Source organism: Canis lupus, unplaced genomic scaffold (assembly GCF_011100685.1).
Source record: "Canis lupus familiaris isolate Mischka breed German Shepherd unplaced genomic scaffold, alternate assembly UU_Cfam_GSD_1.0 chrUn_S1484H1668, whole genome shotgun sequence".
NCBI lineage: Eukaryota > Metazoa > Chordata > Mammalia > Carnivora > Canidae > Canis > Canis lupus.
Window position 1 is genome coordinate 426323 of NW_023330318.1, and position 27299 is coordinate 453621.

Consider the following 27299-nt stretch of genomic DNA (forward strand, 5'->3'; position numbering starts at 1 on the left):
CCATCTCATTATTTCTTCCAGAAAAGAAAGAAGGAAGAAAAAGAAAAAACAAGAAAAACAATAACAACTTCCCTCCCCCCCACAAAAAAACCAATAGATTATTTTGGCCTGCTTGTTAAAAGATTCTAAATCCCAAAATAGAAACAATTAAGGTGGTCCGTGGGTCGCGCAGCGGTTTATCGCCTGCCTTTGGCCCAGGGCATGATCCTGTAGACTCTGGATCGAATCCCACGTCGGGCTCCCAGTGCATGGAGCCTGCTTCTCCCTCTGCCTGTGTCTCTGCCTCTCTCTCTCTCTCTCTCTTTTTCTCTCTGTTTGTGACTATCATAAATAAATTGAAAAAAATTAAAAAAAAACACAATGAAGTACCATGAAAGTAAAAATTAGAAATATCTAAGGTACATACATAAAAATTAAAATAAGGCAATTAATAAAAAAAGTCAAAGAAAATGATTGAAAATAGAGCACAAAGTACAAAGGAATCTAGACCCTACTTTCCAGGCAGAGCTGAAGCTCTGCAGCCTCTGTGGTCCGACAACTTAGTGGCAGCGAATGGTCTGTGTGGGTGTGCGGATGGGCCGTGGTGTTGATTGTCAGGTGCACATCTCCCTGGGAGTTGCACCTGCGGGGGCAGAGGCGTGGTGGGCATCAGCGTCTCTGGGCTCCAGCGGGCAGTGCTGTGCTGCTCCCTGAGACCCGGCCCTGATGGGTGGGATGCGGGTGGGGACGCTGGGTCCTCTGGCTCTGGGGCTGAGCATCCCGCCCCCCAGTCTGCTGGGGCCTCCACAGAAGAGCCCCCAAGCCCCCGGGTCTCCGCCTCTTTTCTCAGAACCCTGCATTCACTCGACTTGTGTCCGAGCTTCTTTTGTTTTTGTTTTTGTTTTTTATCTCAGACTGTTGAGCCCAAGATTGCGAATCCGAGAAACCATCAGAAGCCAACACTGATGCAAACACACGAGGGTTTATTTACAAGCTCGAGCTTGTGTCCAAGTATACCCGACACAGTGGAGCAGGGACTTGGACCCCCAGGTGGGTTTTAGCTTAGTTTTAAGAGCTGGTCTCGGGGAACTCCCGAAGGGTGGATCAATTACTAAAGTTCTGTTTACATTTTGATATGGGGCCTTCAAGGGCATTGAGAGCTGTTCTAATAGGGCCTTCCTGCCCTTGGCCTGGGCTCAGTATTTATTCTACTGTTGGGCTTGCTGTGTCCTGACAATGAGCACTCAGGAAGGAAATGACGGACATGACTCCCTTCTCAGGAGCATCACAGAGAATAAATAATGAGACTGAACCAAAGGAGCACAAGACTTGTGCACTGAGCCATTCCAGGCTCTGGGAGGCCGTCCTGGGCTCGTGGGTTGGGAGCCTCATCTTGTGAAAATGTCCGCAGTTCCTGAAGCCACCCTCAATTTCAATGTCATTCCTGTCAAATCATGGTGGCAGATCCTATAAATAGGAAAAAAAAAAAACCCTGTGACATCCATCCGCCCCCACAAATGACCCCGGACAGCAAATCAGTATTGGAGAAGCAGGACAGAGCGGGACGCAGCACTTTCCTATTTCAAACGATGTCACAGAGACACAGGATAAAGCAGTGTTGTCCTCGGGATCCCACCTGGCTCTGTAAGTTAAGCATTCGGCTCCTGACCTCACCTCCGGTCCTGATCACAGGGTCGTGAGTTCTAACCTTGGGCTGGTCCATGGATGAGGCCTGACGCCTACTTAAGCAAACCAGACCCACGAGGGTTGGTCCCAGCATAAGCTGAAGGAGCAGAACAGAGTGTCCAGAAGGAAACGTGCTCTGATACAACTGATTTTTTAAAATTAATTTAATCTAAACCAAATTAATTAACATATAGTGTATTATACTTTCAGAGGAAGAATTCAGGGATTCACCAGTTGGATATAACCGCAGTGGTCGTGACATCACGTGCCCTCCTTCATGCTGGTCCCCTGTTATCCCCTCCCCCGTCCCCTCCCCTGCAGCAACACTCAGTTTGTTTCCTATAATTAAGAGTCTGTATTTCCTGCATCTGTGTTCATCTTATTTGTTTTTCCTTCCCTTCACAGATGTTCTGCTTTGCTTCTTTAATTCCACCTATGAATGACACCACAGGGTCATTCTGTTTTCCGAATGACCTATTTCACTTAGGATGATCCCTCTAGTTCTATGCATGACATTGCAAATGGCAAGATTTCCTTCTCTTTGATAGCTGAGTACCATTCCTCTTTCTATGACCATCATCTATCTCCCATCCTCTTTATCCCTCATCTGCCACAGGGCACCGAGGCTCCTCCCACAGTGTGGCAATGTGGACCCCGCTGCTGTGGACATTGGGGTGCAGTTGTCCCACGTCTCACTGCATCTGTATCTTCGGAGTGAGCTCCAGGCCGTACACCTGCTGGTCGCAGGGCGGCTCTATTTGCAACTTCCTGAGGAGCCTCCACACTGTTTCCAGGGTGCCTGCAGCAGCCCACGGTCCCGCCCACAGTGGAAGAGGGTTGAGTGAGTTTTACAGGACGTGGTAAAAGTCTGGTCCACATTTCATTTCGCGTCCTTTGGGCTCCAATTCTTTCTCCTTAAGTATTTTTGGGGAAGCCGGGTGTTGGGCTCTTTTTCAGGCAGATGTTTCTGAAGATAACAGGCCACAGCTAGAGCCTGGAAGGAGGCAGAGGTTGGCCCAGAGACGGGCACGCTGCCTCCTGCACAGCCTCCTGTAGCGACTGAGCATCCCGCAGTGGGTGCCCGAGCCCAGGCACCGCCCAGGGGGCACGCATGCACAGTAGGCCTCCTTTGCCTGCACTAACAGGAGCCAGCCTGTGCTGGGGAGGCCTGAGGAAGACGTGGGGACACATCCACGTGGATGAGCCACAGCCTCCTCAGAAACTACGCAGAGTCTTCAGGGGGATATTGGGCAGCGTTCATGATGACAGGAGCCTCAGTCTCTTCAGGACACACGGTGAGGCTTCAGGAAGATGTGAGACAACATCCACCCTGACAAGAGACCCTGGGCCGCTTCCGGCCCTGCGGGGAGGCTTCAGGAAATTGTGGGCCCGCACCCACCCTGACAGGAGCCCCTGGGCTGCCTCAGGACCCGCAGGGAGGCTTCAGTAAGATGTGGGCCTGCATCCACGCTGACAGGAGCCCCTGGGCCACCTGAGGACATGCCTGGAGGCTTCTGAAAGATGTGGCGCTGTGTCCACTCTGGCAGGAGCTAACTGGCTCCTCAGGACATAAGTTGAGGCTTCTGGAAGCTGGGGGCAGCATCTAAAGTGACAGGAGCCCCAGCCATTCAGAACCTGCGGTGTCGCTTTGGGAGGACGTGGGGCCACGTCCACACAACAGACGCTGATGTCCTCAGGACACCCGGTGTAGTCTTCAGGAAATATGGGGATGCGTCCATGCAGAAAGAAGACCCCAGCCTTGTCAGAGCCTGTGGTGAGGCCTAAGGAAGATGTGGATGCTGAATCCACACTGACAGGAGTCTCCAGCCTCCTCAGGACACACTGTGAAGGATCGGGATGATTTGGGGCCACGTCCGTGCTGACAGGAGCTCCCAAGCTCCTCAAGTCTTATGGTGAGGCTGAGGAAAATGTGGGGCCATGTCCTCCTCAGGACCTGCACTTTGGCTTCGGGACACATGAGGCTGCGTCTAGGCTGACAGGAACCCACAGCCTCCTCAGGACCCACTGTGAGTTTTCTGGGGGACGTGGGTCCGTGTCCAGGCTGACAAGAGCCTCCAGCATCCTGAGAACCTGCTGTGAGGCTTCCAGAGTATGTGAGGCATAATCCAGGTTGACAGGAGACCCGGGTCCTCAGGACCCGCTGACTATGACTCAGGAACACGTGGGGCCACGTCCCCACTCACAGGAGCCCGGCTTCCTCAGGACCCCCTGGAGGACTCTGGAGGCGCCGTTGGGGGCCATGTCCATGTCAGAAGGGACTCCTCAGAACCCTGGGTAAGTGAATGGGTAGAATGAATGGTAAGACAGGGGAGGGGAGGCAGTTGGTGGTTAGTCTTAGGTTAGATGTTAGGGGTTAGTGATTATGCTTATGGTTATGGATTAAAGGTTAGGGTGAGGGATAAGGGTAAGGTTCAGTTGTTAGGAGTTAGGATCGGGGTTTGGATTAGGGACAGGAGTTAGAGTTAGGGTTAGGGTTTAGACTTTAGGGATTAGGGCAGGAGGTTACGAGTTGGGGTTTGGGTTATGGTTAGAGTTAGGTTTAGGCTAGGTTTGCAGTTGGGGTTAGGGGTTAGGGTGTGAGTTAGGGTTAGGGGTTAGGTTTAGGGTTTAGAGTTAAAGTTAGGGCTAGGTTTAGGGTTAGGGCGAGGGTTAGTTTTAGGATAGGGGTTAGGGCTAGGGTTAGGGTTAGTGTTTGATTAGGGGTTATGGTTAGGGTTAGGTCAGGGTCAGGGCACGGTTTTGGAAAAGGGTAAGAGAGGGTTAGGCAGTGGGTTAGGGATTTCTTTTAGGATAGGTTTAGGGTACACTTTGGGATATGAGATAGGATTAGTATTAGAGGGTTAGGGTTAGGGTACAGGTTAAGGTTAGGAATAGGATTTGAGTACATTAAGATAAGGTTAGGGTTAGAGGTTAGGGTTAGGGTTAGATTTAAGGTAAGGGTCAGGGTTAAGGGTTTAGAATAGGTTTAGGAGTTAGGGTGAGGGTTGGCAGGGAGGTTCAGTGAATGTGTTTCGGTCTTGGGGTTTGGGTTTGGTTTTTGATTAGTGATAGTTCTTGTTGAAGGGTTATGTTAACATTAGACTTAAGTGGAGGGTTAGGCTTATGTCTGTGTATGGTTAGAGTTTGTGTCTTGGCATGTGCCTGCACTGGGACTCCTAGCATCTTGGGCAGTTTAGTTTTATGCACTCTATTTAGGTTTTGGGTTCAAAGATAGCCTGACTCCACCAAGTCAGTGGTCTCCCCAGAGAATCAAAATCCATGCTTCTGCTGGGGTGAGAATAGGCATGGCAGGATTCTCCTGAGCTGAGCTAAGGAGGGGATTTGTGGCTCTAAAGACTCTTTGTTTGGATTTTCAGTTGCCTTTCTGACTTTATCTCTTGTGTGCACATGTTTCCTCTATACTCCCAATTATTATTTTAAAGATTTATTTGAATTCCTCTTTATAAACACAGTATGATGTAGTTTCAGGTTTACACATAGTGATTCAACCCTTGAATCCAACGCCTGGTTCTGGTCAGAGGTGACCTCCACTATCCCCATCCCCTGATTCCCCATCTCCCCTCCTTCCTCTGGTATTTATTAGTTTATTCACTGTGGTTAAAATGTGTTTCTTGGTTTGCATCTCTCATCCCTCCCTTGGCCCCTTTGCCAGTTTGTTTGGTTTCTTAAAATTCACATGTGAATGCAATTGTATGGTATTTGGTATCTGTCTTTCTCTGACTGACTGAGTTCATTTAGCATAGGTCCCTTCCACTTCTCCCACGTCATTGTAAATGGCTTCCTTTCATCCCTTCTGATGACCGAGTGATGTCGCAGTGTGTATATTTACCACATCGTCTCTGCCCATTCATCTGTCGATGGACATCTGGGATGTATACACAGTTTCGCTGTTGTTGATAATGCTGCTACCAACACTAGGCTGTGTGTTCCTCTTCAAATCTACTAAACTACTTTTGTATCCTCAGGGTAAATACCTAGCTGTGCAATTTTGGTATCGTAGGGTAGCTCTATTTTTAACTTCTTTTTTTTAAGTTTTTTTGTGATAGTCACAGAGAGAGAGGCAGAGATACAGGCAGAGGGAGATGCAGGCTACATGTATTGGGTGTCCGATGTTGGATTCGATCCCGGGTCTCCAGGATCACGCCCTGGGCCAAAGGGAGGTGCCAAACGGCTGTGCCACCCAGGGATCCCCTATTTTTAACTTCTCGAGGACCCTCCAGACTGTTTTCCACAGTGGCTTCACCTTTATGTATTCATGAGAGACACAGAGAGGCAGAGGTATAGGCAGGGATAAATGAGGCTCCATGCAGGGAGCCTGATGTGGGACGTGCTCCCCCAGGACCCCGGGATCATGACCTGAGCCAAAGCACATGCTCAACCACTGAGGCACCCAGTAGCCTTGCTGATTCAATTTCTTTCCTAGTTATGGTTCTGTTCATATTTTCTATTTCTTCCTATTTCAGTTTTGCTCGTTTACACATTTCTAGGGATTTGTCCATTTCTTCCAGTTCTCCCAGTTTGTTAGCGTATAATCTTGCATAGTATTCCCTTATAATTGTCTTATTTTTCTGGTGTTGATTGAGATCTCTCTTCTCTCATTTGTGATTTTATTTATTTATGTCATTTCTCTTTTCTCGTTGATAAGGCTGGCTAGGGCTTGATCCATTTTATTAATTATTTTGAAGAACCAGCTCTTAGTTTCGCTATTCCATTCTACTGTTTTGTTGTTTCTGTATTGTTTATTTCTGCTCTCATCTTTATTTTTTCCCTTCTTCTGTAGGCTTTGTTTGCTATTCCTTTACCAGCTCCTTCAGGTGTAGGGTTAGGTTGTGTATTGGAGACTTCTTGTTTCTTGAGGTAGGCCTGTATTGCTATGTACTTCCCTCTTAGGACTGCCTTTGCTACATCCCAGAGGTTTGGAGAAACATGTTTTCAATTTCATTTGTTTTAAATTTCCTCTTTAAATTCCTGGTTGCTCCATTCATTCTCTAGTAGGATGTTCATAATCTCCACGTATTTTTGGTCTGTCCAAATTTGTTCTTACTGTCGACTTTGAGTTTCATAGCCTCATTGTCCAAAAATGTATATGGTGTGATACCAACCTTCTTGTACCTGTTGTACCTGTTGAGGGCTGATTTGTGGGCCATGATATGATCTGTTCTGGAGAATGTCCCATGTGCACTTGAAAGGAATGTGTATTCTGCTTTAGGAAGAAATGTTCAGACTATATCTGTTGAGTCCCTGTGGTCCAGTGTGTCAAGGCTGTTGTTCCCCTGTTGATTTTCTGCATAGACGATCGGTCCATGACATAAGTGGGTGTTAAAATCCCCTATCATTGTATTATTATCAGTGTGTTCCTGTACGTTTGTTGTTAATTGGTTTGTATATTTAGGTACTCCCATGTTGGCAGCATAAATATTTAGTTGTTTGGTCTTTTTTTTAAATAAATTTTTTTATTTTTATTTATTTTTATTTACTTATGATAGGCACACAGTGAGAGAGAGAGAGAGAGAGAGAGAGGCAGAGGCACAGACAGAGGGAGAGGGAGAAGCGGGCTCCATGCACTGAGAGCCCGATGTGGGACTCGATCCCGGGTCTCCAGGATCGTGCCCTGGGCCAAAGGCAGGCACCAAACCGCTGCGCCACCCAGGGATCCCAAATTTATTTTTTATTGGTGTTCAATTGACCAACATACAGAATAACACCCAGTGCTCATCCCGTCAAGTGTCCCCCTCAGTGTCCGTCACCCATTCACCCCCACCCCCCGCCCTCCTCCCTTTCCAGCACCCCTAGTTCATTTCCCAGAGGTAGGAGTCTTTATGATCTGTCTCCCTTTCTGATATTTCCCACACGTTTCTTCTCCATTCCCTTATATTCCCTTTCACTATTATTTATATTCCCCAAATTAATGAGAACATACAGTTTGTCCTTCTCCGATTGACTTACTGCACTCAGCATACTACCCTCCAGTTCCATCCACTTTGAAGCAAATGGTGGGTATTTGTCGTTTCTAATGGCTGAGTAATATTCCATTGTATACATAAACCACATCTTCTTTATCCATTCATCTTTCGATGGACACCATGGCTCCATCCGCAGTTTGGCTATTGTGGACATTCTGCTATAAACATCGGGGTGCAGGTGTCCCCGCGTTTCATTGCATCTGAATATTTGGGATAAATCCCCAACACTGCAATTTTTGGGTCGTAGGGCAGGTCTATTTTTAACTCTTTGAGGAACCTCCACACAGTTTTCCAGAGTGGTTGCACCAGTTCACATTCCCACCAACAGTGTAAGAGGGTTCCCTTTTCTCCGCATCCTCTCCAACATTTGCGGTTTCCTGCCTTGTTAATTTTCTCCATTCTCACTGGTGTGAGGTGCTATCTCATTGTGGTTTTGATTTGTATTTCCCTAATGGCAAGTGATGCAGAGCATTTTTTCATGTGCATTTTGGCCATGTCAATGTCTTCCTCTGTGAGATTTCTCTTCATGTCTTTTGCCCATTTCATGATTGGATTGTTTGTCTCTTTGGTGTTGATTTTAAGAAGTTCTTTATTGATCTTGGAAACTAGCCCTTTATCTGATACGTCTTTTGCATATATCTTCTCCCATGCTGAAGGTTGTTTTTAGTTTTGGTGACTGTATCCTTTGCTGTGCAAAAGTTTCTTATCTTGATGAAGTCACAATAGTTCATTTTTGCTTTTGTTTCTTTTGCCTTCATGGATGTACCTTGCATAAACTTGCTGTGGCCAAGTTCAAACCGGGTGTTGCCTGTGTTCTCCTCTAGGATTTTGATGGACTCTTGTCTCACATTTAGATCTTTCATCCATTTTGAGTTTATCTTTGTTTATGGTGAAAGAGAGTGGTCTAGTTTCATTCTTCTGAAGGTGGAAGTCCAATTTTCCAAGCACCATCTATTGAAGAGACTGTCTTTCTTCCAACGGATAGTCTTTCCTCCTTTATCGAATATTAGTTAACCATAAAGTTCAAGGTCCACTTCTGGGTTCTGTATTCTGTTCCATTGGTCTATGTGTGTTTTTGTGCCAGTACCACACTGTCTTGATGACCACAGCTTTGTAGTACATCCTGAAATCTGGCATTGTGATGCCCCCAGATATCGTTTTCTTTTTTAAAATCCCACTGACTGGGCAGCCCCAGTGGCGCAGCAGTTTAGTGCTGCCTGCAGCCCAGGGCGTGATCCTGGAGACCTGGGATCGAGTCCCACATCAGGCTCCTGCATGGAGCCTGCTTCTCCCTCCTCCTGTGTCTCTGCCTCTCTCTCTCTATGTCTATCATAAATAAATAAATCTTAAAAAAAATAAAATCCCACTGACTATTCGGGGTCTTTTCTGATTCTACAGAAATCTTAAAATAATTTGTTCTAACTCTCTGAAGAAAGTCCGTGGTATTTTGATAGAGATTGCATTAAACGTGTACATTGCCTGGGTAACATTGATATTTTCACAATATTAATTCTGCCAATCCATGAGCATGGAATATTTTTCCATCTCTTTGTGTCTTCCTCAATTTCTTTCAGAAGTTTTCTATAGTTTTTAGTGTATAGATCATTTACCTCCTTGGTTAGGTATATTCCTAGGTATCTTATGGTTTCGGTGCAATTGTAAATGAGATTGACCCTTAATTTCTCTTTCTTCAGTCTCATTGTTAGTGTATAGAAATGCCATTGAGGGATCCCTGGGTGGCGCAGCGGTTTGGCACCTGCCTTTGGCCCAGGGCGCGATCCTGGAGACCCGGGATCGAATCCCACATCGGGCTCCTGGTGCATGGAGCCTGCTTCTCCCTCGGCCTGTGTCTCTGTCTCTCTCTCTCACTCTCTCTCTGTGACTATCATAAATAAATAAAAATTGAAAAAAAAAACTTAAAAAAAAAAAAAAGAAATGCCATTGATTTCTGGGCAGTGATTTTTGTATCCTGCAACACTACCAAATTGCTATGAGTTATAGCAATCTTGCGGGGGAGGGCTTCGGGTTTTCTAGGTAGAGTATCATGTCATCGGCGAAGAGGGAGAGTTTGACTTCTTTGCCAATTTGAATGCCTTTAATGTCTTTTTGTTGTCTGATTGCTGAGGCTAGGACTTCTAATACTACGTTGAATTGCAGTGGTGAGAGTCGACATCCCTGTCTTGTTCCTGATCTTAGGGGAAAGGCTCCCAGTGCTGCCCCATTGAGAATGATATTTGTAGTCGGCTTTTCATAGATGGCTTTTAAGATGTCGAGGATTGTTCCCTCTACCCTACGCTCTGAAGTGTTTTGATCAGGAATGGATGCTCTATTTTGTCACATGTTTTCTCTGCATCTAATGAGATTATCATATGGTTCTTGGTTTTTCTCTTGCTGATATGATGAATCACATTGATTGTTTTACAAGTGTTGAACCAGCCTTGTGTCCCGGGGATAAATCCTACTAGGTCATGGTGAATAATTTTCTTAATGTATTGTTGGATCCTATTGGCTAGGATCTTGTCGAGAATTTTTGCATCCATGTTCATCAGGGCTATTGGTCTGTAATTCTCCTTTTTGGTGAGGTCTTTGTCTGGTTTTGGAATTAAGGTGATGCTGGCTTCATAGAACGAATTTGGAAGGGAATAATAAGAGAAAGAAATAGAAAGAAAAGGGGAGAAAAAGGGTGGGGGAAGCAATCAGAAATAAAAAAAAACGTGGGGGAGTATCTTCTGATTCTGTATACTTTAAGTCCCTTGACTTCCCCTGGAAGTTGTACGTCTAGCTGGTCTTCTGGGGGAGGGGCCTGTTGTGCTGATTTTCAGGTGTTAGCCCTTGGGGGAGCTCCTCTCCCCCTGCCTGGTGAAGCGCTCAGTGGAGGTTGTTTACCCCGTGAAGCCCAAGGAGGAACGACCCCAGTGGCAGTGGCCAGGTCTGAAAACCAGTATTCAGCCCTGCAGTAACTCCGGAGATATCCATCTGCAGGGCCTGGAGGCTCCGGGGTGGGGCTGCTGGTCTGCTGAGCTCTTGGCAGGAGCGTCCTTGCTGTCCTGGGCCCTCCGGGCCTCTGCCTGTACCGGGGGAGGCCGAATCCTGGGCTGTGTCTCGGCGCCCTATGCTCTGGGGCCAGCGCTGTTGGATTCTCGCTCCCCGCCGTGCAGCCACCTCTCCACAGAGCCGCCGCCCTAGCCCCTCTGAGCTGCTCCAGGAGCCGCGCAGCCCCCTCCACACGGAGCCTCTTCCTTTGCCCTAGGTGCTGCCACCTAGCTCCTCCCAGGGACCCACAGCCCCCTCCGCACAGAGCTGCCACCCGAGCCCCTCAGAGCTGGTCCTGGGTCAATGCATGTGCCCTGCAGCCCTTAGGGAGCTCGGTGCACTCTCCAAGGAGTGCAGGTGTCTGTTAGTGTTCCATGGACCTCAAGGGTTCCCCACCCTCCTGGGGTCCTGCTCTGAATTGTTGCGAGCGCCATTCCACCCTGGAAGATTGGTGCAGCTCCTAATTCTCTGGGACAGAGCTCTCCTGACCGGGGGACACTTGCCCTGGTCTTAGCCTGGCTCCTCGGTGGCCTCTCCCCCTTAGATGCCTTTTGTTTATTTCTTTTTCCCATCTTCCTACCTTCATAGAAGCACAAACTTTTCTCACTGTAGCATTCCAGCTGGTATATGTTTAAATCTCAGGTCAAATTCCTAGATTTTCAGGATGATTTGAAGGTTATTTAGGTAATTTGGTGGGGACAGGTTACTTGGGGACCCTTCTCTTCTGCCATCTTGCCCCTCCTCCTGTATGTTACCTTTTAGCTTTGGTTGTTTCTTTCACTTTGCAGAAGCTTTTCAATTTGATGAAGTCCCAATAGTATTTTTGCTTTTGTTTCCCTCACCTCAGAGGCATATCTAGAAAGAAGATCCAATGGCCAATGTCAACGATGTTGCTGCCTATCTTTTCTTCTTTGTATGGTTTCAGGTCTCACATTTAGGTCTTTCATCCATTTTGAATTTATTTTTTATATAGATGGTGTAAGAAAGTGGTCCAGTTTCATTCTTCTGCATGTGGCTGCCTGGTTTTCCCAACACCATTTGTTCTTATCCTGGGGTCAGGTTTAGGGTTTCTTGAAGAGACTGTCTTTGTGCCATTGGATATTCATTCCTGCCTTGTTGTCCATTAATGGATCATAGAGTTACATGTATTTATCTTGTTTTGGCTTTCCATTCTGTTCTATCGATCTAAGCATCTCCTGTTGGGAGATCCCTTATTGCTGATTCAATTTCTCTGCTGGTTATCTGTCTGTTCAAGTTTCTTGTTTCTTCCTTTTTCATTTTTGCTATGTTATATATTTCTAGGAATTGATCTATTTCTTCCAGGTTCTCGGTTGTTGGCATATAATTTTTCATCATATTCTCTTATCGTTTCTATTTCTCTAGTGTTGGTTGTTATTTCTCTTTTCTCATTTGTGATTTTATTTGGGTCCTTTCTCATCTTTTTGTCTTTATGTCTTTTTGTCTTTTTTAAAGATTTTATTTATGTATTCATGAGAGACACAGAGAGGCAGAGGTATAGGCAGAGGGAAAATGAGGCTCCATGCGGGGAGCCTGATGTGTGACTTGATTCCCCAGGACCCTGGGATCATGACCTGAGCCAAAGCAGATGCTCAACCATTGAGGCACCCAGGTGCCTTGCTGATTCAATTCCTTTGCTAGTTATGGATCTGTTTATATTTTCTATTTCTTCCTATTTCAGTTTTGCTCATTTGCACATTTCTAGGGATTTGTCCATTTCTTCCAGTTCTCCCAGTTTGTTAGCGTATAATCTTGCATAGTATTCGCTTATAATTGTCTTATTTTTCTGGTGTTGATTGTGATCTCTCTTCTCTCACTTGTGATTTTATTTATTTAGGTTTTCTCTTTTCTCGTTGATAAGGCTGGCTAGGGCTTGATCCATTTTATTAATTATTTTGAAGAACCAGCTCTTAGTTTCGCTATTCCATTCTACTGTTTTGTTGTTTCTGTATTGTTTATCTCTGCTCTCATCTTTATTTTTTCCCTTCTTTTGTAGGCTTTAGGCTTTTTTTGCTATTCCTTTACCAGCTCCTTTAGGTGTAGGGTTAGGTTGTGTATTGGAGACTTCTTGTTTCTTGAGGTAGGCCTGTATTGCTATCTACTTCCCTCTTAGGACTGCCTTTGCTACATCCCAGAGGTTTGGAGAAACATGTTTTCATTTTCACTTGTTTTAAATTTCCTCTTTAATTTCCTGGTTGCTCCATTCATTCTCTAGTAGGATGTTCATAATCTCCACGTATTTTTGGTCTGTCCAAATTTGTTCTTACTGTCGACTTCGAGTTTCATAGCCTCATTGTCCAAAAATGTATATGATGTGATACCAACCTTCTTGTACCTGTTGTACCTGTTGAGGGCTGATTTGTGGGCCGTGATATGATCTGTTCTGGAGAATGTCCCATGTGCACTTGAAAGGAATGTGTATTCTGCTTTAGGATGAAATGTTGAGACTATATCTTTGAGTCCCTGTGGTCCAGTGTGTCAAGGCTGTTGTTCCCCTGTTGATTTTCTGCATAGACGATCGGTCCATTGCCATATGTGGGTGTTAAAATCCCCTGTCATTGTATTATTATCAGTGAGTTCCTTTACGTTTGTTGTTAATTGGTTTCTATATTTCGGTACTCCCATGTTGGCAGCATAAATATTTAGTTGTTTGGACTTTTTTTTTTAATTATTTTTTATTGGTGTTCAATTTACCAACAAGCAGAGTAACACCCATGCTCATCTAGGCAAGTGCCCCCCTCAATGCCCATCACCCATTCACCCGTACCCCCTGCCCTCCTCCCTTTCCAGCATCCCTTGTTTCTTTCTCAGAGTTAGGAGTCTTTATGTTCTGTCTCCCTTTCTGATATTTCCCACACATTTCTTCTCCATTCCCTTATATTCCCTTTCACTATTATTTATATTAACCAATTGAATGAGAACATATGTTTGTCCTTCTCCGATTGACTTACTTCTCTCAGCATAATACCCTCCAGTTCCATCCACGTTGAAGCAAATGGTGGGTATTTGTCGTTTCTAATGGCTCAGTAATATTCCATTGTATACATAAACCACATGTTCCTTATCCATTCATCTTTCAAAGGACTCCAAGCCTCCTTCCACATTTTGGCTATTGTGGACATTGCTGCTATAAACATCGGGGTGCAGGTGTCCCCGCGTTTCATTGCATCTGAATCTTTGAGGTAAATCCCCAACAGTGCAATTGCTGGGTAGTAGGGCAGGTCTATTTTTAACTCTTTGAGGAACCTCCACAGAGTTTTCCAGAGTGGTTGCACCAGTTCCCATTCCAACCAAAAGATTAAGAGTCTTCCCTTTTCTGTGCATCCTCTCCAACATTTGTTTTTTCTTGCCTTAATTATCCCCATTCAGTGGTGTGAGGTGGTTCTCATTGTGGTTTTGATATGTATTTCCCTAATGGCAAGTGATGCAGAGCACTTTTTCATGTTCATGTTGGCCATGGCAATGTCTTCCTCTGTGAGATTTCTCTTCATGTCTTTTGCCCATTTCATGATTGGATTCTTTGTCTCTTTGTTGTTGATTTTAAGAAGTTCTTTATCGATCTTTGAAACTAGCCCTTTATCTGATACGTCATTTGCAAATATCTTCTCCATTCTTTAGGTTGTCTTTTAGTTCTGTTGACTGTATCCTTTGCTATGCAAAAGCTTCTTATCTTGATGAAATCACAATAGTTCATTTTTGCTTTTGTTTCTTTTGCCTTTGTGGATGTATCTCCAAGAAGTTACTGTGGCCAAGTTCAAAAAACATGTTGCCTGTGTTCTTCTCTAGGATTTTGATGGACTCTTGTCTCACATTTAGATCTTTCATCCATTTTGCGATTATCTTTGTGTATGCTGAAATAGAGTGGTCTAGTTTCATTCTTCTGCATGTGTATATCCATTTTCCCAGCACCATTTATTGAAGAGACTGTCTTTCTTCCAATCGATAGTCTTTCACCTTTATTGAATATTAGTTGACCATAAAGTTCAGGTTCCACTTCTGGGTTCTCTCTTCTGTTCCATTGATCTATGAGTCTGTTTTTGTGCCAGTACCACACTGTCTTGAACCACAGCTTTGTCGTACACCCCGAAATCTGGCATTGTGAAGCCCCAGATATGGCTGTCTTTTTTAAAATTCGCCTCGCTATTCAGGGTCTTTTCTGATTCCACACAATCTTTTTTTATTATGATAGTCACACACAACACACACACACAGAGGCAGAGACACAGTCAGAGGGAGAAGCAGGCTCCATGCACCAGGAGCCTGACATGGGATTCTATCCCAGGTCTCCATGATCGTGCCCTGGGCCAAAAGCAGGTGCCAAATGGCTGCGCCACCCAGGGATCCTGATTACACACAAATATTAAAATAATTAGTTCAAACTCTCTGAAGAAAGTCCATGGTATTTTGATAGGGTTTGCATTAAAGGTGAACATTGCCTTGGTAAAATTGACATTTTCACAATGTTAATTCTGCCAATCCATGAGAATGGAATATTTTTCCATCTCTTTGTGTCTTCCTCAATTTGTTTCAGAAGTGTTCTACAGTTTTTAGGGTATAGATCCTTTAACTCCATCGTTAGGTTTATTCCTAGGTATCTTATGCTTTTGGGTGCAATTTTAAATGAGATTGACTCCTTAATTTCTCTTTCTTCAGTCTCATTGTTAGTGTATAGAAATGCCATTGATTTCCAGGCATTGATTTTGTATCCTTGAATGCTACTAAATTGCTGTATGAGTTCTAGCAACCTTGGGGTGGAGGCTTTTGGGTTTTCTATGTAGAATATCATGTCATCGGTGAAGAGGGAGAGTTTAACTTCTTCTTTGCCAATTTGAATGCCTTTATTTCTTTTTGTTGTCTGATTGCTGAGACAGGACTTCCAGTACTATGTTGAATAGCCGTGGTGAGAGTGGACATCCGTGTATTGTTCCAGATCTTAGGGGAAAGGCTCCCAGTGCTGCCCCATTGAGAATGATATTTGTAGTCGGCTTTTCATAGATGGCTTTTAAGATGTCGAGGAATGTTCCCTCTATCCCTATGCTCTGAAGTGTTTTGACCAGGAATGGATGCTCTATTTTGTCAAATGCTTTCTCTGTATCTAATGAGATGATCACATGGTTCTTGGTTTTTCTCTTGCTGATATGATGAATCACATTGATTGTTTTACGAGTGTTGAACCAGCCTTGTGTCCCGGGGATAAATCCTACTAGGTCATGGTGAATAATTTTCTTAATGTACTGTTGGATCCTATTGGCTAGTATCTTGTTGAGAATTTTTGCTCCATGTTCATCAGGGCTATTGATCTATAATTCTTTTTGGTGGGGTCTTTGTCTGGTTTTGGAATTAAGGTGATGCTGGCTTCATAGAACGAATTTGGAAGGACTCCATCTCTTTCTATCTTTCCAAACAGCTTTAGTAGGATAGGTATGGTTTCTTCTTTAAACGTTTGATAGAATTCCCCTGGGAAGCCATCTGGCCCTGGACTTTTGTGTCTTGGGACGTTTTGGATGACTGCTTCAATTTCCTCCCTGGTTATTGGCCTGTTCATGTTTTCTATTTCTTCCTGTTCCAGTTGGTAGTTTGTGTCTTTCCAGGAATGCGTCCATTTCTTCTAGATTGCCTAATTTATTGGCGTATGGCTGTTCATAATGTTTTTAAAATCAATTGTATTTCGTTGGTGTTGGTAGTGACCTCTCCTTTCTCATTCATGATTTTATTAATTTGAGTCTTCTCTCTCTTCTTTTTAATAAGGTTGGCTAATGGTTTATCTATCTTCTTAATTCGTTCAAAGAACCAACTACTCATTCCGTTGATCTGTTCCACAGTTCTTCTGGTCTCGATTTCCTTGAGTTCTGCTCGAATTTTAATTAACTCTCTTCTTCTGTTGGGTGTAGGATCTATCTGCTTTTTCTTCCTCTAGCCCTTTTATGTATAAGGTTAGCTTTTGTATTTGAGTAGTTTCCTGTTTCTGAATGGATTCTTGTATTGTGATGTATTTCCCCCTTAGGACTGCTTTTGCTGCATCCCAAAAATTTTGAACGGTTGTATGTTCATTCTCATTAGTTTCCATGTATCTTTTTAATTCTTCCTTCATTTCCTGGTTGAACCTTTCGTCTTTTAGCAGGATGATCCTTCACCTCCACATGTTTGAGGTCCTTCCAAACTTCTTGTTGTGATTTAGTTCTAATTTCAATGCATTATGGTCTGAGAATATGCAGGGGATGATCCCAATCCCTTGGTATTGGTTCAGACCCTATTTGTGACCCAGTATGTGGTCTATTCTGGAGAAAGTTCCATGTGCACTTGAGAAGAATGTGTATTCAGTTGAGTCTGGATGTAAAGTTCTGTAGATTTCTATGAAATCCATCTGCTCCAGTGTATCATTTAAAGCTCTTCTTTCTTTGGAAATGTTGTCCTTAGAGACCTATCGAGGGTAGAAAGAGCTAGATTGAAGTCACCAAGTATAAGTGTATTATTATCTAAGTATTTCTTCACTTTGGTTATTACTTGGTTTAAATATTTGGCAGCTCCCACATTCTGGGCATATATTGAGGATTGTAAAGTCCTCTTGTTGGATAGATCCCTTAAGTATGATTTAGTGTCCGTCTCCATCTCTCTCTACAGTCTTCTGGGTAAATTTTAGTTTATCTGATATAAGGATGGCTACCCTGGCTCTCTTTTGAGGACCCTTTGAATGGTAAATTTTTCTCCAACATTTCATTTTCAGGTTGTAGGTGTCCTTCTGTCTAATATAAGTCTCTTGTAGACAGCAAATAGATGGGTCCTGCTTTTTTATCCAGTCTGAAACCCTTCGCCTTTTGATGGGGTCATTAAGCCTGTTCACGTTCAGAGTTACTATCGACAGATATGAGTTTAGTGTCATCATGATATCTTTTCAGCTCTTGTTTTGTGGATTGTTCCACTGAACTTCTTCTTAAAGGGGAATTTTAAGAGTCCCCCATAAAATTTCTTGCAGAGCTGGCTTGGAGGTCACATATTCTTTCAGTTCCTGCCTATCTTGGAAGCTCTTTATCTCTCCTTCCATTTTGAATGAGAGCCTTGCTGGATAAAGTATTCTCGGTTGCATGTTCTTCTCATGGAGGACCCTGAATATATCCTGCCAGCCCTTTCTGGGCTGCCAGGTCACTGTGGAGAGGTCTGCTGTTACCCTAATGCTCCTCCCCATAAAGGTCAGGATTTTCTTGTCTCTTGCTGCTTTAAGGATCTTCTCTTTATCTTTGGAATTTGCAAGCTTCACTATTAAATGTCGAGGTGTTGGACAGTTTTCATTGATTTTAGGGGGGATCTCTCTATTTCCTGGATCTGAATGCCTGTTTGCCTTCCCAGATTAGGAATGTTTTCAGCTAGGATTTGTTCAAATACATATTCTGGCCCTCTGTCCATTTTGGCACCCTCGGGAACCCCAATTACACGTAGGTTTTTCTTCCTCAGGCTGTCGTTTATTTCCCTTAATCTGTCTTCCTTGTCTTTTAATTGTCTGTCTCTTTTTTCCTCAGTTTCCTTCTTTGCCATCAACTTGTGTTCTATGTCACTCACTCGTTCTTCCAACTCGTTATCCCTCGTCGTTAGGACTTCCAGTTTGGATTGCATCTCATTGAATTGATTTTTAATTTCGGCCTGATTGGATCTAAATTCTGCAGTCATGAAGTCTCTTGAGTCCTTTATGCTTTTTTCTAGAGCCACCAGTAGCTGTATAGTAGTGCTTCTGAATTTGCTTTCTGACATTGAATTGTAATCCAGATTTTGTAACTCTGTGGGAGAGACGACTGTTTCTGATTCTTTATTTTGAGGTGAGGTTTTCCTTCTAGTCATTTTGCTGAGTGCAGAGTGGCCAAAAACAAATTGAATTGGGAAAAGGACAAAAAGAGAGGAGAGAAAGAAGGAAAGAAAAGAGAAAAAGGAAAAAGAATAAAGGAAGAAAGAAGGAAAAAAGAGAATAAAAAGAGAAAGAAAAGAAAGAAAGTGGAGAAAGAGGGTGGGGGAAGCAATCAGAAATAAAAAAAAAACATGGGGGAGTATCTTCTGATTCTGTATACTTTAAGTCCCTTGACCTCCCTTGGACTTGTCCGTCTAGCTGGTGTTCTGGGGGAGGGGCCTGTTGTGCTGATTTTCAGGTGTTAGCACGTGGAGGAGCTGCTCTGTCCCCTGCCTGGTGCAGGGCTCAGTGCAGTTAGTTTACCCCGTGAGGCCCCAGGAGGAACAACGCCAGTGGCAGCGGTCAGCTCTGGAAACCTCTATTCAGCCCCCGCAGTAACTCAGGAGCAGTCCATCTGCAGGGCCTGGAGGCTCTTGGGCAGGGCCGCTGATCTGCTCAGCTCTGAGCAGGAGCGTCCTTGCTATCCTGGGCCCTCCGTGCCTCTGCCTGTCCCAGCAGAGGCCAAATCCTGGGCTGTGTCCTGGCGCCCTGTGCTCCGGGGCCTGCGCTGTTGGATTCTCGCTCCTGGCCATACAGCTGCCTCACTGCACAGCCACCGCCCGAGCCCCTCTGATTTCCTCCTGGAGCCGCGCAGCCCCCTCCACACGGCGCTTCTTCCTTTGCAGGAGGCGCCACCGCCAAGGTGCTTCCGGGGCCGCTCAAACCCCTACACGCAGAGCCACCGCCGGAGCCCCTCAGTGCTACTCCCTGGTCAATGCATGTGCCCTGCAGCCATTAGGGAGCTCGGTGCACTCTCCTGGAGTGCAGGTCTCTGTTAGTGTCCCAGGGAGCTCTACAGCATCCCCGCCCTCCTGGGGTTCTTCTCTGACTCCTTGAAGGTGCCATTCCACCCTGAAAGATTGGTGCAGCTCCTCCTTCTCCCAGGACAGAGCTCTTCTGTCCTGTGGACACTCACCCCGGCCTTAGCCGGGCTCCTCTCAGGGCCCTTCACACTTGGATGCCTTTGTTTCTTTATTTCTTTTTCCCGTCTTCCTACCTTGATAGAATCACGAACTTTTGTCACTGTAGCATTCGATCTGGGCTCTGTTTAAATCTCAGGCCAAATTCGTAGATTTTCAGGATGATTTGAAGGTTATCTAGGTAATTTGGTGTGGACAGGTGATTTGGGGACTCTACACTTCCGCCATCTTGCCCCTCCTCCTGTATGTTGCCTTTTAGCTTTGCTTGTTTCCTTCACTTTGCAGAAGCTTTTCAATTTGATGAAGTCCCAATAGTATTTTTGCTTTGTTTCCCTCACCTCAGAGGAATATCTAGAAAGAAGATCCAATGGCCAGTGTCAAAGACGTTGCTGCCTATCTTTTCTTCTTTGTATGGTTTCAGGTCTCACATTTAGGTCTTTCATCCATTTTGAATTTATTTTTTATATAGATGGTGTAAGAAAGTGGTCCAGTTTCATTCTTCTGCATGTGGCTGCCTGGTTTTCCCAACACCATTTGTTCTTATCCTGGGGTCAGGTTTAGGGTTTCTTGAAGAGACTGTCTTTGTGCCTTTGTATATTCCTTCCTGCCTCGTTGTCGATTAATGGATCATAGAGTTACAGGTTTCTATCTTGTTTCGGCTTTCCATTCTGTTCTATTGATCTAAGTGTCTCCTGTTGGGAGATTTTTGATTGCTAATTCAATTTCTCTGCTGGTTATATGTCAGTTCAAGTTTCTTATTTCTTCCTTTTTCATTTTTGCTATGTTATATATTTCCAGGAATTGATCTATTTCTTCCAGATTTTGGGTTGCTGGCATATAATTTTTCTTAATGTTCTCTTATAATCGTTTGTTTTTCTGTAGTGTTGGTTGATATTTCTCTTTTCTCATTTGTGATTTTATTTGAGTCCTTTCTCATCTTTTTATCTTTTTTCTTTTTTAAAGATTTTATTTATCTATTCATGAGAAACACAGAGAGGCAGAGGTATAGGTAGAGGGAAAATGAGGCTCCATGCAGGGAGCCTGATGTGTGATGTGATCCCCTAGTACCCTGGGATCATGACCTGAGCCAAAGAAGATGCTCAACCACTGAGGCACCTAGGTAACTAGGTGCAATTCCTAGCTAGCAATTCCTTTGCTAGTTATGGGTCTGTTCACATTTTCTATTTCTTCCTATTTCAGTTTTGCTCATTTGCACATTTCTAGGGATTTGTCCATTTCTTCCAGGTCTCCCACATTCTTTGCGTATAATTTCATAGTATTCCCTCATAATTGTCTAATTTTTCTGCTGTTGATTGAGATCTCTCTTCTCTCATTTGTGATTTTATTTGTTTAGGTCTTTTCTCTTTTCTCATTGATAAGGCTGGCTATGGTTAGATCCATTTTATTAATTATTTTGAAGAACCAGCTCTTAGATTCGTTATTCCATTCTACTGATTTGTTGTTTCTGTATTGTTTATTTCTGCTCTCATCTTTATTTTTTCCCTTCTTCTGTAGGCTTTAGGCTTTGTTTGCTATTCCTTTACCAGCTCCTTTAGGTATCGGGTTAGGTTGTGTTTTGGAGACTTCTTGTTTCTTGAGGTAGGCCTGTATTGCTTTGTACTTCCCAGTTAGGACTGCCTTTGCTAAATCCCAGAGTTTTGGAGAAACATGTTTACATTTTCATTTGTTTTAAATTTCCTCTTTAATTTCCTGGTTGCTCCATTCATTCTCTAGTAGGATGTTCATAATCTCCACGTATTTTTGGTCTGTCCAATTTTTTTTCTTACTGTTGGCTTCAAGTCTTATAGCGTCGTGGTCCGAAAATGTACAGCGTGTGATATCAACCTTCTTGTACCTGTTGAGGGCTGATTTGTGGGCCATGATTTGATCTGTTCTGGAGAATGTCCCATGTGCACTTGAAAGGAATGTGTATTCTGCTTTAGGAAAAAATATTCAGACTATATGTGTTGAGTCCCTGTGGTCCAGTGTGTCAAGGCTATTGTTCACCTGTTGGTTTTCTGCATAGACGATCGGTCCATTACCATAAGTGGGTGTTAAAATCCCCTGTCATTGTATTATTATCAGTGAGTTCCTGTACGTTTGTTGTTAATTGGTTTTTATATTTAGGTACTCCCAGGTTGGCAGCATAAATATTTATTTGTTGGATCTTTGTTTTAAATAAATTTATTTTTTATTGGTGTTGAATTTACCAACATACCGAATAACACCCAGTGCTCATCCCATAAAGTGTCCCCCTCAGTGCCCATCACCCATTCACCCCCACTTCCCGCCCTCCTCCTCTTCTAGCACCCCTAGTTCATTTCTCAGAGTTAGGAGTCTTTATGTTCTCTCTCCCTCTCTGATATTTCCTACACAATTCTTCTCCATTCCCTTATATTCCCCTTCACTGTTATTTATATTCACCAAATGAATGAGAACATACACTGTTTGTCCTTTTCCGATTGACTTACTTCACTCAGCATAATACCTTCCAGTTCCATCCATGTTGAATTAAATGGTGGGTATCTGTCATTTCTAATGGCTGAGTAATATTCCATTGTATACATAAACCACATCTTCTTTATCCATTCAATTTTCAATGGACACCGAGGCTCCTTCCACAGTTTGGTTATTGTGGACATTCCTAATATAAACAACGAGGTGCCGGTGTCCCGGCATTTCATTGCATCTGAATCTTTGGGGTAAATCCCCAACAGTGCAATTTCTGGGTCGTTGTGCCATTCTATTTTTATCTCATTGAGGAACCTCCACAGAGTTTTCCAGAGTGGCTACACCAGTTCACATTCCCACCAACAGTGGTATCTATATTTAGGTACTCCCATGTTGGCAGCATAAATATTTTGTTGTTTGATCATGATAGAGAGTCTTTTTAATTATGAAATAATGCCCTTCTTCATCTCTTCTTACAGTATTTGTTCTTTCTTTTTTGAAATTTAAAATATTTATTTATTTATTCATGAGAATTACACAGAGAAGCAGAGGAAGGAACATAGAGTGAGAGGCAGGCTCCCCAAAGGGAGGCTGATGTGGGACTTGATCCTGGGATCCCAGAATCACACCCTGAGCCGAAGGCAGATGCTCAACCACTGAGCCACCAGGTGTCCCCCAGGGTTTGGTTTCAAATCTCATTTGTCTGATATAAGTATGGGTCCTCCAGCTTTCTTTTGATATCCATTAGCGTCATAGATTCTTTTCTATCCGCTGACTTTCAATCTGTTGGTGTCTATAGGTCTAAGGTGAGCATCTTGTAGTCAGCGTACAGATGGATGTTGTTTTTTTAATAATAATTTTCTTTATGATAGTGTGAGAGAGAGCAAGAGAGAGAGAGAGAGGGGGGCAGAAAATTAGGCAGAGAGAGAAACAGGCTCCCCACCAGGAGCCCAATATGGGACTCGTTCCAAGACTCCAGGATCACACCCTGATTCAAAGACAGAGGCTCAACCCCTGAGCCACCCAGACATCCCGGATCCTGTTTTTTAAGCCCCTCTGATACCATATATCTTTTTATTGGAGGATTTAGTCTATCAGCATTCAGAGTGATTATTCAAAGATATGAACTTTGTGCATTTGTGTTACCGGAAGAGTTGGTGTTTCTGGTGACGTTCTCTGGGCCTTTCTCGTCTTTGTTGCTTTTGGTCTCTTTTTTTCCCCCACTAGAAGAGTCCATCTTAAAATTCCGTACTGGACTGGTTAATTGGTCATGAACTCCTTTATATGTTGCCTGTCTGGGTTAATCTTTCTCCCTCCTTCTCTCCTGTATGACACCCTTGCTGAAGAAAGAATTCATACAAATTGGACTCCAATAAAAAGAAATTTAAAAACATAAAATAAATTTTTGTTATTATGATTGAGGAAAATGGCATTTAGGAGGAAAAGCAGAAGCTGAAAGAGAGGAGGAAAGATTTCACCCTCCGTAGCCTTCATAGGGACCTGGTTTCCTTTCCTAGGAGGGCCCCCCGCCTCCGGAGGATGCTTCCTGCCCCTCTGTCCTCCTTTTTGGAACACAGCAAAGACATCTCTGTACCTCCAACACCTCTGCAGTCATGGCTTATAGCGTTTTCCAAATATCCTATTGGGGACAACATTGTAGTGTATGTAACCATCTGGCTGCTGTTTGACAACATTGGGGGGATTCCGACTTTTGTGGTTTTGAGCTGCGTGTGTGTCTATCACATGCAGCTATCCCGTGCAGCCATCAGATCCTCTGGCTGTGTCACCCAAAACCCCGAAATTGTTGGCAGAACATCATTTCTGGTGCTGGCGCTGGACGGCTAGCTGGGCTCTCCTGGCCATGCTGGGGCTCACTCGTGCAGGAACTTTCAGCTGGAGGGTCAGCAGAGCTGGAAGTTCTGGCTCAGCCACATTCCCATGTACAGCAGTGGGTCCGGCCTCCCCTAGAAGGCACGTGGGGAGGTCAGCTGTGTGTGCCTGGAGGTGCCCCAGCAGGGGCTGGTTGGCGCCTAGGTGGTGCTCCCTCCTCCTTTCTGGGGTCTCTCCATGCCCCGTGCACATAGTTCTGGGAGACACAGAAATGGGTTGGCTCTGAATTTTCACACCACAACACTTTATTGACTTTCTACAGCAAAGGCTCAGAGCCATGATTTCGTGCCTTCCCCTGGGGAAGGAGACCTTTCTGTCCTTTAAGGGGGGGCAAGAATCACACGGGGGGGGTGGGCTGGTGCTGGAGTCCCCCACCTGGGAGAATGTGTAGACTCCGGGTGGGGGCAAGTATCCTGAGGTTTCACCCTGATTGACGGTTCTGAGGACAGCAGAGCTGACATGGACCTGTCGCTCATGGCCTCCTGCTCTGGGTCCCCGCAGGGCATCAGGACCCCGGCTTCAGGCTCTCTGGGGCTGGAGCACCTGGAGGAGTCTGCCTCCTGGTGTGGGTGTGGGTGGGCCCCACCGGCTTACCCCTCCTCTCCCCACACTTGTATGTCCTGGGATCCCCAGGGCTGCCCTAGATCAGCGACCTGGATCTGTGGGGCACGCCCAGGGCCCAGGAGGCCACATCCAGCTCTGAGAGGGCTCACTCAGCCCAGGGCCAGAATCCAGGGCTGGCCAGGGCCATGGGGGCCTGATTCCATTAGTCTTTGAGTTGGGACTGGTGTGGGCTCAAATCAACCCAGCCCCCAAGAGCCTGGGCCCAAGTCAGCCCAGGTCCCTCTGGGTTAGGGGCTGGTGTCCTGTGCAGGTTGTGCCGCCCTCCTGGAGGAAGAGTAGGAGGAGGCAGGGCACAGTGCTTCCTCTGCTCCATGCACCTGCATCCACCCTGTCGGGGGCTCCCTGTCTTTCCTCCTCCCTGCAACCCCTGGACACTCTATGGGATACCGGGCTTCTGATGGTAGCAGGCTGTCCAGAGAACCATGGGGAGGCTGACCATGTCCCACAGGGGGCAGCTGCACCGGGTCCTTGCTGAGGGGTGATGGTGTGTGAGTGGATGGTGTGGGGGCAGGGGTATGATGGTGGTGGATTGAGGGGGATGATGTAGGGGGGATGGTGTTGGGGTATAGTGTGGGTGGGGTTTGTGTGGGGGTGTGTGGGTTTGAGGGGGATGGTGTAGGGGGGATGCCATGAGGGATAATGATGTAGGGGGTTAGTGTGTGGGTGGGGAATGAAGGGGATGGCGTGGGGGGCCTGCAGACACAGGGCATCCCCTTTCTCTAAGATGCACACCGAGACATTTACAGATAAAGGCGACCACAGTCTTAGGTTTATTGTGACACCTGCCTCAGGGGCCCCGTGTGGTCAGTTCAGGGCCCTGGCTGGACTGGGCACATTATCTGGGGGTCATCATACTATGTATGTTTACAAATTGCAAGTTGTCTCAAATTAAATGCATAGAATTTCGAAATATATAAAGCACCGAGGGTGGGTGTCACTCTGACCCTTCAGACCCTCATCGGATCAATGTGTGTCCTCCTCCAGTCACAGCCATGCAACCTGCCCCCAGGTCCCCTTAATGCCCCCCATGGCCCCCACCCAGGCACCTGGTTTTCAGGGTGCCATCCGTCACCCCTTTGGGGATCAGCTCACATGGCAACCCCTGGAGGCCCCATCCTAGTGGCCTCCTCATCCCTGAGACACCAGGGGTAGAGACACGGAGGTCATCCCCAGCACCCTAACATGCCGCTGTGTTTTGTTGGCTGCTGTTCTTCCCCTGGCCTCAGAAGCCCCATGTTCCCTTCCCAGAAGCCACCAGTCCTCCCCCGGGTCCCAATCCCCCCTGGCCCCTCAGCCTCACCCTACCCCGTAGTAGTCCCAAAACATGATGTGACTGCTGAACATCATGTTGATGTCCAGGTCCACCTGCTTGATGTCCCTGGAGGAGACCAGGGCCTCTTATTTCATTTCCTGTGTGAATACCATGGAGGAGGAGCCAGCGTCAGGGACTCAGACCCCGACATGTCACCAGGTGCCATCCTGGGCAGGGAGCTCAGGGGCCACCATGGGATTGTGTCCTGCCGAATCCTCCTTCCTTCCTCTGGGAAGCTGGGGACGGCGGGAGTGCCCAGCATGCCCATGGACCTGTGTGAAGGCCTGTGCCCAGCTGTTGTGGGCGGGGAGGTGACTGAGGGTCAGCCTGGGTGGGAGGGGACAGGGGGTCAGTCCAGGTGGGAAGGGGACATGGGGGTATTGTGCACAAGATGGCGAATCCGAAAAACCACTAAGGAGCCGACACTGATGCAAACAAACGAGGGGTGTTTTACAAACTGGAGCATGGGTCCAAGTATACCCCACAGAGTAGAGCAGGGAGTTGGACCCCGAGGACGGTTTTAACTTACTTTTAAGGGCCTGGTCTCGGGGACCTCAAGAAGGGCTGGAGCAATTCCTCAAGTTCTGTTCACTTTTTGATATGGGGCCTTCAAGGGCATTGAGCACTCTTCTCATTCTAAAAGGGCTTCCAGCCCTTGGATTCGGCTCAGTTTTTATTCTATTCTGGGGCATTCTGGATTTTAAGCTGTAAATTTTTGTTTTTTTCCTGTATCTGAAGTAATGTAAATTTCAGCTCTTCTTCACAGGGGCCTGGGATTGCTGGACGTGTGCAAATGCTGAACTTAAAGTGGAATGGCCGTAATGTTCTCGGCCTCCCCACGTCCCGTCCCATACTCTCTAGCTCCTGCCGCCCTCCCATGAGCTCCTAAGAGAGCAATTGCAAATGACCTCAACGTGGCAGCCTGTGTTGGGGGACAAGCCCGGGATTTGCGATCAGGAAGACCTGGAGATCGGCGTATCGGCTATGCAGCGTGATTTGATGCTGCAGACTCTTATTCCCTAAGGCTATCTTGACAACTGACTTTGTACATAGAAAAGTTCTCCTTTGCCTTTAAAAGATGAGGAGCAAGTCAAAGCATTTTTTCTCTGCCATCTGATTGCTCAGATTCCAATCTGAGACGTATTGACTTTTAATATGGATAATGTACTATCCGTAGGTAGTATTGTTAATATATTCTGACACTAGTAATTCAGAGGGATGAGGCTTTCTCAACTATTTCTTCAGCAGCTCAGTCACTCATCAGAAAATGCATCTTTATGGATTTGGAAATAACTGAGAGACATTATTACCAATGGTCCTATTATTATGTGAAGGATTCTTCCCTGAAATTCTTCCCCTGTTTCAACTGACACTGAAACACTGTGAACTCTTTGGAAGACAAATGTCAAGGAGATAAATGTTATGCCTTGCTAATTTTAAATGCACTTGCAATATGGTGTCTATTATAA

At 45.4% G+C, this 27299-nt stretch overlaps 1 long non-coding RNA gene across 1 annotated transcript; it reads left to right on the plus strand.

Annotated features, from left to right (window-relative positions):
* The first annotated feature begins 994 nt into the window (after window positions 1–994).
* Window positions 995–26714, plus strand: LOC119878331. Its single transcript, XR_005386782.1, has 3 exons — window positions 995–1029; window positions 2282–3960; window positions 26584–26714. It is a non-coding gene; the product is annotated as an uncharacterized LOC119878331 (long non-coding RNA).
* The last annotated feature ends 585 nt before the right edge of the window (window positions 26715–27299 follow it).